The following is a 12624-nucleotide window of genomic DNA, read 5'->3' on the forward strand; positions in this document are numbered from 1 at the left end:
GATTAGCACTTACTTTATCCATAAAAAGTTGAAGAAATCATGAACCTTTTTAATGTAAATTCACTAAAAACATCAAAGCTGTGAAGTTAACGTTCATTGAAAACTCACTTTACCGAGTAAGTTTTAAAATTGGAAAACTAATTATAAAAATGGCTGGTCGGCGAGGGTATTGCTACTTTAGGTCTGTCTCAATGTCACCTAAGCAAAAGTTAGTTCTGTTTCTAAGTTCCGGCAATGATTGAAGCCAAAAAAAACTTGTTCCTGTCTCTTCTCGGGAGCGAAACACTTCATTCTCTTCGGAAGAGATAGTGATATAATTTCATGATCAAATGTTAATATATTTAACCGCCCCTAGATCGAAAATAACGTAAAAAAAAAATGTTTGAAGTGAAATACAAACCCCAGTTTGCTAGATTGCTATTTTCAGTTTAATGTTAAACATAGTATAGCCTTCCCTGATCATTATGCTCTGCCTACAATTTCATTCATAATGTTGATAGTTTATTTATATGTTGCTTCTATTGCTTCATTCTTTCCTGTCCATGAGGGAGCTACTTTAACCAATCTTTAGAATTCAAAGATGAGAGATAACTTCTCCACAAGTCTGTTAAGTCTGGTTAAGCCTCGAGTCAGGAAAATAAATGCTAATGAAAATATCACGATTAAAGGTAAATTTTTGATCGAGAAAGAAAATCAACGTGATAAAGTGAATAAATATGAGTGAATGGAATCGAAATTCTCAGGTAAAAACACCAAAACCTACAAGATTAAATGATTTAAAATAGAATGAGCCATAAATGTTTGATAAGAGCGAAAGAAAATACTAGAAAAATATGGAAGTAAAAACGGAGAACCTGAATGTTAGAAAGACGAGTTTTCTTTAGAAGAGAATAATATCGATGACTCAGGAAATGTCAAAAATTAGTTAATGAGATCGAAACGAGCTAACAACGTTGTCAATGGTGAAATTTTAAATGAAATAATATTTAAATTGCTGTACATGGCTAGTAAGCTTGGTTGAGACTTATTCTGTGTTCTGTGACTGTGTTCTGAAAAAAATATAATAAACTTAAAATGTTGGACACTCCTTGTTATTTACATAAAAATTTTTCATGTAAACTCTTGAAAACTCCATTAAATTAAATCTAGTGAAAAATGCAATAGCACGTACACAACAGAAACTAAAGCTTTTTCAGCCACCATCCGTTCCTTTGTCAACATCCAAACATTTTAGTACAGCAAATTCATTTTGTATGTATATTGCGTACTGGGTTCAAAAAAAAAGAAAGAAAGAAAACAAATATAAAAATTGAACAAAAATGGGGAACAAAAAAATATCTGATGAGAACAATAATTTCATGTTAAACAAAATTCTTTACTATTTTCTGACAAATTATAAAACTGCTTATTACACCAAAATGGCACTTCAAGGTTAATCAAACCCCTGATTATAATCATTCTTCATAATGCCTTGTTAGAAAACTTATTGAAATTTAAGTTATAGACTTACATCTGTAGAATGTATAATCGTAGTAGATATTATAGAAAAAAGTCTTACAACAGGAGAACAGTTCTGAGGTACATGCGACTGTGTATTATTCTCCTTCATTTCTAAGATTTTCTTCTCCACATAGAGGACCAAACTGACAATACTTACCTCCCACTCAAGTATTCCAGAGTTATTGAAAATTTTTATTGACTTACTCCGTCAAATTATCCTAGGTATGTTTTTTTTACATAAAAGTTGTAGATAACCTGGTGTACATTATGTGTACAAATTTTAAGGAAATTAGTACAATTATTTAGGAAGAAAATTTTCAATTTTCAAAATCCGAATCCAAAAAAAAAAAAAGTTAAAAAATCCATTTAGTAGAGGACTCCTTTGTTAGGAGGGATCGGCAAGATCCCCTGGTAGAAACAAATCAAAATAGTATTTAAAAATAGCAAAGGGGGCATAATGATTAGTATGATATTTATATACCCTTGTAAAGTCGGCAAGAAAGTCTGCAATTAATATTAGTAAATAGAACCTTGCATGTCACTCATCCAGTATTAAGTTGTTTTATGGATCAGCACACAATTATGCAGATGTAGATTTGTAGCCTAGAATTTTAATTAAACTGATTGCTGACGTGGATTTTATTAAATTGAAATGTCTTTTTCTTATCATAAATGAATTAGTGGCTAAATTGGATATTACTTCATCAATCAAAAATGTGTTGATTGATTTGCATGATAATATTACTTTCTAGAAATTCAATCCAACTACTTTTGTTATTTGCAGTTAATTAAATAATTTGTACTTATAAATATATCAATACTTTAATAAGTTATGTTCTAGGATATGTTTTATCTACTTTTGAATGCGTATTATCTTTTCCTTCCTAAAAAAAACAGTCAATTTACTTTTAAATTACAATATAACAAAAAAAAATGCTTAACCTAAACTTACAATTTACGAGAGTTGCTTCTCCGGTAAAAGTTAACGTTCTTCTAAATACTTAGTTCTTTCTGGCAGTACAACCTGAATCGACAACTTAATTAAAAAAGAAAGAAGCCAGAAAAGATTTTATGATATTTACTGTCTCTTCTTTGCAAATAAAATATTACAACAGATACTAACAGTAGGTAAGCAGCCTGCGAAGTGAACAGTAAACACAGATCAATTCTGAGCGGAAATACAATGGACTATTATTATTTTGTTGCTAGAGCCTCAAAAACGCGAGGGTCCTGAGCTTCTAAAGAAAGGATTAATACCTGCTATAAAAAGCTCTTAGTTCGGCGGCAGCCTCCTCGCTGGGCCTCTACCACTTCCTGGTAGACTGGTGACTATTTCGTTTTGAGATTGCCACTGAATGATACATCAGTCGCCTACCTTACCGAATTCATCAGCTTTATTCGTTTCCTTCGAACTCTGTTAATAATAATCATCCTTCACTTGGACAAGGTAGCCTAAGCGTTCTTCTGCATTCGCCTAAGTACTGAGAACTGAGTAGATCTGATTCAATAAGAGAAATGACTATGTGAAGCTAGAGCTTTACCCTGAGACACGAAACTGAATTTTATTAGATTTTTAAAAAAGCAAAATGTTTACCGAGATTTTTTTCTTTTTTTGTAAAAATTAATTACAAAATCCTGGAACATTAGACTCCCCCAAGGAGTCATCCTACCATTAGAAGGAAGAGAGATTTACTCTTTCTATATAATTACCGAGAGTCTGTAAGAGAGGTTGACAGGATATCTATCAATGCTGTTGGTTTTTACACTTCTTCATCAATTCTTAGGATCTCTTTGATAGCAAGAAGTTTTTTATTTTTTCCTTTGATTTTCTTCTACCTTTCGCAAGTTAATGATTGAGAATTTTTTTTTTCTTAGCGATTGGATTTCTTTTTATTTTCTAATCTGTGATTTTTACATCTCTTATATTTTTATATTTTCTGAAGTTTCACCTGAGTAATCATTGCTTTTAATAGCAAATTAAAGTTAGGCATCTAGAAATTATTAATAACACTGAAAATTAATTACCTTCTATTAGTTTGAAAATTAAAAATACAAATTCTTATTTAACACCTGTAACAAAAATGTTGGTGTTTATAATTAAGATAAATTTTTCTGTTTCATTTATTTATACTGCTATAATAATACCCTTTCTTTCATTTTTCAAAATAAAAATATGCTATTATTTTGTAAGTTAAATGAATAAAATGACTTTAGTGGTCTTACAGTGCCCCAGACTACTGTGTTCTCTGTAATATTTTAACTTGATAATTGTTGCTTATTTATATATATTTAGACACTTGAAAAAATACATATTGAAGTGATCATTAAAATGTATTTTTAGTCATAGGATACCCCTCGCCAGCCAAAATTGGCATACCATTGACTAGGTAGAAGAAAAGATAGAACACATTAAAGGTTGGAAGTTTGAATTCCGTTTTTAATACTGAATAATATACAAATCGCTTGTTACTTAGTGAAAATTTAAACTATACTCGAGAAATCTTTTAAGTAATCCTTAACGTCACTTACTTTTAATGTGTGGGTAGATCAAGTTAATATTTGGCAATGATTTATTTTTATTTTCTAAGTTTATTTAGATTTAATCTAATAAGGAATGTTCTGACAATTAGTTAATAGTTTTAGATACTTCTTTAAGTACATATCACTATAATCTATGAACTTAACTGAATGTAAAAAGTATTGGAAACAACATAGAACTCACCTATAATTAGGTTAAAGAACAGAAGCATCATCTCACTCCACAAAGAGGTAACGTTCAGTTCAGTTGAGCTAACTTGAAGGTCGTGGTAAAAACAATGATGGAAAACAATGGGCAGAGTATTAATAACAATGGCCAAGGTTTTCCACAATCTGTTAGCCGGCAGTAAGGTAACTGATATATCCCGGCCAACCCTGTTCCCTCTCTGTCTTAACCCCATGCTAGCTTTATTAATCTTGATATTACGAAACAACTCTAAATATACAATGTTACTCCCCTCCTTAATTCTTTAAAAAAAAAAAAAAACAATAATTAATAAATCATATAATATGTTCGTGACAGCCAAATTAACTTCTGCTAATCACAGGAGTTTGCCAGACAAGATAACTGCCTTTTACAGAACATTATCTGAACATTCAATCGAACAGGATTTGAGCTAAACGTCATTTTTTTATTTGTTTATTTCAAATGAAATTACCTAAATTGTTAGTAAAAGCTGTCTGTAGCAAAAAAGAAGTGAATCTTGTTTAAATTTTATTGGTGAACCAATCTGACAGAATTGTATAATTATTGTTAAAATAAAAACACTGAACTGGAAACAGTACCAGATTTTCTATAAAACATTCTCATAAATCCTTATTCTTGGAATATTTTGGTCTACAGTAAATTGATTTTGACTTACTAGGAAGATTACTAGCTGCTTTGTTTTCAACTTTCTGTCGAAAATCATTCAATTTTACTCCATTTATATATAATAATAATTACTCTTGTTTTAGTTGCTGTGTCAGTAATCAGAATGCGTCAATATGCAAGGATGCATTTACAATGCACTCTAAATTTAAAGAATTTTGGTTAACTATCTTATCCAGCTGATATCTGCTAGATCTTATAGTTAAAGGGCTGGTTTCCTTGATCAGTGCACAAAATTATTCTTAGTTCTCGATTTATGATAGTAAAGCACAACTTTTTGTTTAATGGTTTACATAAGTATTGAAAAGTTTGATAACAAAATCAATTTATATTAATGTTTTTCTCCTTTCTCTTGTTCTAACTGGTAAGGCAAAGTATTTTGTAATCATACAGATTCTAGATTTTCAGAATTCACTGGAAATATCTGTTTTCCCTGATTAAGGGTAATTCTAGGACTGGGGATAATGGATTCTCCCAGTTGTACAAATTTTGTGTTATGTATCTTTAAGTTTCAGTGAAATGTACGATTTTACAAGCTGTACAATAAGTGAGAAACATGAGCATAGTAGTAAGAGAAAGTAGTATGTCTGTTATCAAACCAGATTTACGTATTAACATCAAACTAACAATAACAGTGTAAATCTGCCTGAGCCCAGCCGGGTTAGAGTTTATGTGAAAGTTAGTATAACATGTTATTGTTAACTTTTCAATGTAAGGATTAATTAACGTTGTACATAGCCGAACGTGCTTCCAATTGTTTGTGAGTAAGTTGGGATCGCCCTTTTACTTCAAATTTCATTTGTTTCAATACTAAAAATGAATGCTCACTCAAATTAAGTGGTACTCTGTACACTATCTGTATACTAAACCATGTTTTGGCTAAAATACTGAATGTTAAATTCAATTTATCTTTTGCTCTGTTTACAACCAGAAAGATTTTCTGAATACAAAGTTAATTTAGAAGTGGTTGTCCAGGCACTCATTTCAATAAAAATCAGTAAGCAGTATGGATTATTGACATATTTTATGCTGGGAAAAAGGTCAGTTTGTAAGTTGAAATGGAAGTTTGGTTGTTAAAAGTCAGCCGGGCAAGATGTTAACATGTAAAACTTGTTGTTAACTTGTGAAAATAATCGTTCCCCAGAGTGTAATGTGAACTTACGATTTATGTAATAGAGGCTCTGTAAAACGGGTCTTATTTTCTGTACTTTTGAATAAGAAGCTGAAACTAACTGTTTTACTGCGCTATCACTTGATTAAAATATACTTGTAAATATTTTAACTTTAAAGCACTAAAAATCTTATTGAGTTAATTATGTATATGCTGAATTTAATCTAATAGTGAAATTTAGTTGAAATTGATGGAAAAAAAAGAATCATTCGGAGAAAATTTTCTTTAGATCGAATCATTTTCTTCATATCTAATTCTAGATTGTCTCTTAATATTAACAATATCTGGCCATTCCAAGTGATTTAGCGAAGATGCATGTTGTTCGTGGACTGCTCATTGTCAGTTTATACACCACTACTCAGTGGTATAAAATCATAGAAGGCAAAAAATCACTTATTCACTTAAATCGTAATAACAATGCGCGCTCTACCGAGTGGAACCACTTAACATAGTTCTCGTTCAAAGCTAAAATGCGCCTATTTTGACGGTAAAAGAAAAGTTGATCCTGAAATTGGATTCAACTTATGACTAAATTTGGGTGTAAGATTTTTTTCTTCTAGCCCATGTACAAATTGCAACGGAAGAATAAAAGATCCTGTGTTACCGGCGTTGATTTTGTTTTAGAGAGCTATGAGAAAGAGTTTACTGGAAATGATCCAGGGAAGGGTCTTGGCAAAAAAAAAGAGGCAGTTCTTCTTTTTTTAAGAAAATTGCATTTAAAACATAAAGTTAATATTCAGTACAGTTGCACTTCCAATTTCTGAAAATTATTTGATGCGGTGATGACACTTAAAAGGAAATGTCAAATTTGACACTATTTTTAAAGATATTTCAGTCAAATTTTATACAAATCCGTTGCTAAAAATGTGTTTCTCAATATACCTCAAAATAATTGATTCGATGAAAACTCCGTTTCAACCATTTGATATGATTTCAAAAATTCCAAACTGTCAGAAGGAAACTTTCTATCGAAGAGAATCGAAAAGTAAAAGACTAACAATTAATAGTATCTCCAGTTAAATCAATCAGATATTGAAGAAGTTGTACTTTTGTGAGAAACAAACTGACAGGCTGAGAAACAGGATTTTAACTATATTTTGAATAACACTATTTCTGCAACGCAAGTGTCTTGGGTCGGGAGTAGCATGAAACATTACTTGGCACCTGCATGAACTTAGTACGTAGTTCCTATTCTCTTTGCGCTTGTCTAATATTTCATCTTTCTACCTCGCTTTGTTACTTTTACTTTGTTTAGTGCTACAAATAGGAGAGAGATATTGTGTTTTCAGTTTTCTGCTTTAACAGCAGAACAATCCAGATAAACTTGATAGATACATAAAATGGAGTTGAGAAGAATAAAAACTAGCACTCTCTGAATGTATATGTTATGTTCATGATTAAATCTTGTGATTACATTTGAAAATTTGTCCAAACTTTTAGTATTTTTATTTATCACAGGTTACCATTCATTACAAAAGAGAGCCATATTTTTTTTTAAATAATTAGAAATGTAAAACGATAAAAACATGATATATCTCAAAATATTTAATTGGTTGGGGAAATCTATTGCACAAATAAAAAGAAATAAATGAAAATATTTCACAGTATTTTACTGCTTTATCACTTATTTAGAACATTGCTATCCATCATAACAAATTACTGCTAGAAAATGCCTCAAGTTTAGTGTTTATTAGAAAAACTTAATTCATTAAACAACTAGTTTTAAATTTAAACTACCCATTTTTATAAGAGCGTTTGGCATTTCAAGTTTAAAGAATTAGTTCCCCGCGCCAATTGCTTAAAACAAATTTATCACACTTAGCATTTCAGTGTACCAAAATTAGAGTATTAAAAAAAAACACAGATCTTACATCAGTAATAGGCAATTACATTTTTATACTTACAAGAAACAATAATTTGATTAAACCGTTGTTAAGCGCCGCGTTTACTTACTTTGAAAAAAAAAACATTATTATTATCTATCATCTCTTGCAGCAAGACGAAATATAAACACATTCTGTGAAGGATAACAAGTTCTATCAATATCAGTGAATTGCATCAAGTAGTGGACTAAACGAAAAATAAACATAAATTAGAAAATATAACCTTTTAACGAAGGGATTTCTCTTAACAGCCAATCAAAATAATAATCTATTTCTCGACTAGAACTATGTAAAATTATACAGGAGCTATCCTGAATTTATAGCTCCTTTGGAACTACTAACTTTTAAATAGCCTAATTTTGTTCAGCTCTTTTCATCTAGCTTTATATCGGTCCTTCAAGTTAGTTCTCAAACTCTGATTATTTTTTAAAGATTTCGTGTTTTGGTTTATTGACAAATGAGAAATTTAACAAAAAGTTTAGAAAAAAGTTGAATCTCGTATGAAAAAAGGTTTGATTTTATTGAGAACTAATAGATGATAGATAATGGATTCTGTTGAAAATTCAGATGTAAGCTCTGTGCCTTCAGTTTACTGCTTCTATTTTTACTGAGTTGTTCAAAATTATATAACTGAAATGATAAGCGAAAATTAAACTTCTGCCAACGTAATTTCTGCTTTAAAATTCTTTGCTAAGAATAAAGAATTTCTCTTAGCGTAAATTGATTTTCAAAAATTCAAACAACCTAAACAGTAGTCGTTATGTGGTATTAGTATAAACCAGCCAACAGTACAAAGGAGAAGTTCTGAGCGAAGTGGAAGTGGTTTTATTGTTGAAATTGATTTATCATTTACAGTACAATCTTCTCAAACAAGGGAAAAGGATAAGAGTCACGCAACTCTATCTTTTACACTCCTCACGCAAAATTTTGTACTTATACTCATTGAAATGAGATTATAACAATCTAGCGTTGTCTGTTATTGGTGGTGATATAAACAAGAAGAACCTCAACGCATTCTTGACGCTCCCATAGCTGACACCGAACTATGAGAAGTAGGAAAAAACAAGAATAAGATGTTTCCATCACTATTCTGAATGGGTGCTCACCATACCCTAATCACTTACATCACATCTTCTACTATTCTCAGAGTAATATAATACTAACTATATCAGGCTTAAAATTTAATTTTGAACAAACTAGATTAGATTAGATTAGATAGTAGACGGGACGGGACCTATGCCCCAAGGCACCGCAGCCACAGAAGACTTATTGTGCCAGTCCCTTCTTAGTTCTAGTAGGCGAACCCTCCCCTCCTAAAGAGGTCAAGGACTTTCCCTACTAGTTCTTTTTGCGCTACTATCTCCTTCGGCCTCAACGTTCCAAAGGTTTCATAGCGCAAACGTTCGATTGCAACGCAATCGAACAACAGGTGAGAGGCCGTTTCCTCCTCTTCCTGACATAATCTGCACAACGGCTCCGAGCTGATAAGCCCCACCTTGCGCAGATGCTTCTTGAACCTACCGTGCCCCGTGAATAGGCCTGTAATCAGAGTAATCTGATTTCTGCCCAAACACAGGGTCTCTTTGGATCTTTGCTTACACAGCCAAGGCATCAAGGTCTTGCTGTGTTTAACCCCAGGGCACATCACCCAGTTCTTTTCGTGCTCCCTCCAGATCCAATCTCTGAGAGCCGCGCGAACCGAACCCCTGGTGATCCCCAGGACAGGCTCTGGACCGATGAAAGGAGTGTTAGCCCCATTCCTGGCCAGATAATCAGCTTTTTCATTCCCTTCAATACCCACATGTCCCGGCACCCATTCCAACCGAACTTTGTTGTGCCGCGCCAGTAGTTCTAGGGCCTTCCTGCATTCCCAGACCAGGGAAGAGGTGATTCTGAAGGATACGAGAGCCTTCAGTGCAGCCTGGCTGTCCGAAAAGATGCGAATCTCCCTATTTCTAGGTTCCATCCGCAGGTTTTCCTCAGCGCATATTTTAATAGCAAAAACCTCGGCCTGGAAGACTGTGGCGTATCTCCCAAGAGATCTCTCAATGAGTACCTCGGGTTTGACCCCATACACTCCAGACCCAGTCCCACAGTCCATCTTGGAGCCATCGGTAAACCAAATGCCTCCCTTCCGGTACTGATCCGTCCAGTTTACCCTCCATTCAGTCCTCGGTTTAATACACACCTGAAAAGGAGTCTCGAAACTGTATTTAGGACAGATACTGTCCCCTGCCATGTCAATAACCGGCCCAGGGTCGACCTTATCTGAAATAATCATATGGCCAATACAGGAACTTATACGCCTCCATTGCCCATTGCTCGCCATTCTGTACGCACTGGCCCTTGCCTCCGCCTGAATAACATATTGAAGCGGAGCCAACCCCAGAAGTACCTCCAGCGCCGCAGTAGGGGTGCTACTAAAGGCCCCCGTGATCATCAGACAGGCCAGTCTCTGCACCCTTGCTAGAGCCTTAATTGCCGTCTGTTGTTCAGTCTTCCTCCACCACACCACTGAACCGTACGTGATGATAGGTATGACTGTACGTGTGTAGAGCCAGTGGGTCATCTTTGGGCTAAGACCCCACGTCTTCCCACAGGTTCTAGTTATTCCACAAAGGGCCTGTTTAGCCCTTAATGTAACTCTCTCTATCTGCGCCTTCCAAGTGAGTCTGGTATCCAGGACAATGCCCAAATACTTGACCTCACCCGACACATCCAGAGTTTTACCAAAAAATCGAAGGTTTTTGTAGCTCTCCTTGTTCCTTCTCCTTGTAAAGGGAACCAGAGTAGTTTTAGAAGGGTTCACTGAAAGCTCTACCCTTCTACACCAATTTTCTATAACCTTGAGAGCTTCCTGCATGAGTTCAGCCACGATTGTCTCATGTCTACCCCTGACCACTACAGAAATATCATCTGCATAGCCAAGGACCGAGAACCCACGAAGGTCTAGCACCTCAAGTAACTCATCTACGACCATACACCAAAGGAGCGGGGATAGAACCCCCCCCTGAGGGCACCCCCTAACTGTCGTTAACTCCAGCGATTCCCCAAAAAGGGTCGCTGTAATTCTCCTTGACGATAGCATGTTACAGATCCATCTTGAAACAGTGGACTCTACGCCATGTCTATCCATCGCCAAGGCAATTGAACTGTAGGTAGAGTTGCTGAAGGCACCCTCAATATCCAGAAACACGCCCACAGCTGTCTCCTTGCAAAATACCGAAGCCTCCAACTCCTTAACCAGGCAATGGAGGGCTGTCTCGCAAGATTTGCCTGTTTGGTAGGCATGCTGATTGGCATGCAGAGGCCGTTGCTTTAAAGCCACCTCCTTAATATACATGTCAATCAGTTTTTCTAGCACCTTCAACATGAACGATGTTAGACTAATTGGTCTAAATTCCTTCGCCTGGGTATGAGTTCTCTTCCCGGGCTTTGGAATAAAGATAATTTTTACAGGCCTCCATGCCCTAGGGACATGGTTGAGTGCCAAGCATGCCCTCATTATCCTGCATAAAATAGGAGTAATTAAATCTTTCCCCTGCTGCAAAAAGGCAGGGAAAATGCCATCAGGACCCGGGGATTTATAGGGCTTAAAATAGTTGACAGCCCAGACCACCTTATTGTAGGTAATGCAGTATTTAGCCACGGCCCAGGTTTCTCTGGTCCCCCGACACCTATCGGGTCCCAGAGTATCCTCACCATGCTGTCCTGACTCAATTACTTTCGAATCGGGAAAATGAGTTCTCATGAGACACTCCAATGTGTCTCTCCCCGATTTGGTAAAAATCCCTTCCTCGTTCCTGATGGTACCCAGGGCACCCCCTGGACTTTTTGATATTATGCGATGGAGCCTAGCCCCCTCCGAGGTCATCTCTACCTCTTCACAGAGCTTCCTCCAAGCATCTCTTTTAGCCTTTCTAATGGCTATGTTGTAAGAAGTTAGGGCCTCACGGTACTCCTTCCATGTACCCCTTCTTTTAGCTACATTGAACAGTTTCCTAACTTTTCTGCGGAGCTCCTTCAGCTGGTTATTCCACCAGCCTACTTTCCTGTTAGATGTCATCACTGTCTCCGCACAGTTCTCCCAGTAGGCCTCCTTGATGACGCCCTGAAGTCTCTCAGCAGCTTCATCAATGTCCATCCGGGTCCTAAAGTTATTGTTGACTGTATCAATGTTTGCGCTGAGATCCCGTCTAAACGAGTCCCAGTCTGTTCTCCTAGGGTTTCTGTAAGTAACCACCTCCTTACAGTCAAACCCAATGTCGAACCTAATGTACATGTGATCCGAAAGTGAGGGGACCCCCGACACATGCCAGTTCCTAACAAGGGTCGATACAAAATTAGTTCCCAAAGTTAGGTCGATCACTTCCCTACGAATAGAGTTGTGGAAGGTGGGTTCTTCTCCCTCATTTATAACATGCAAATTATTCGCACTAATGAAGTCCAGAAGATACTTACCTCTCTGATTGGTTCCTGAGCTGCCCCATACCTCATTATGGGAATTAGCATCACACCCAATCAGTAGTTGCAGTCCTCTCTCCCTACACCGGTTGGTCAGATACTGCATCTCCTCCGATGGGGGAGGGACTGTAGAGTCATATGGAAGATAAGTCGAGGCCACGACAATCTCCCTGGCCTCCTTATCCACATTGTAGCTT

This window comes from Rhodnius prolixus, unplaced genomic scaffold (assembly GCF_049639745.1).
Source record: "Rhodnius prolixus isolate KJV_2025 unplaced genomic scaffold, Rpr scaffold_10, whole genome shotgun sequence".
NCBI classification, from domain to species: domain Eukaryota; kingdom Metazoa; phylum Arthropoda; class Insecta; order Hemiptera; family Reduviidae; genus Rhodnius; species Rhodnius prolixus.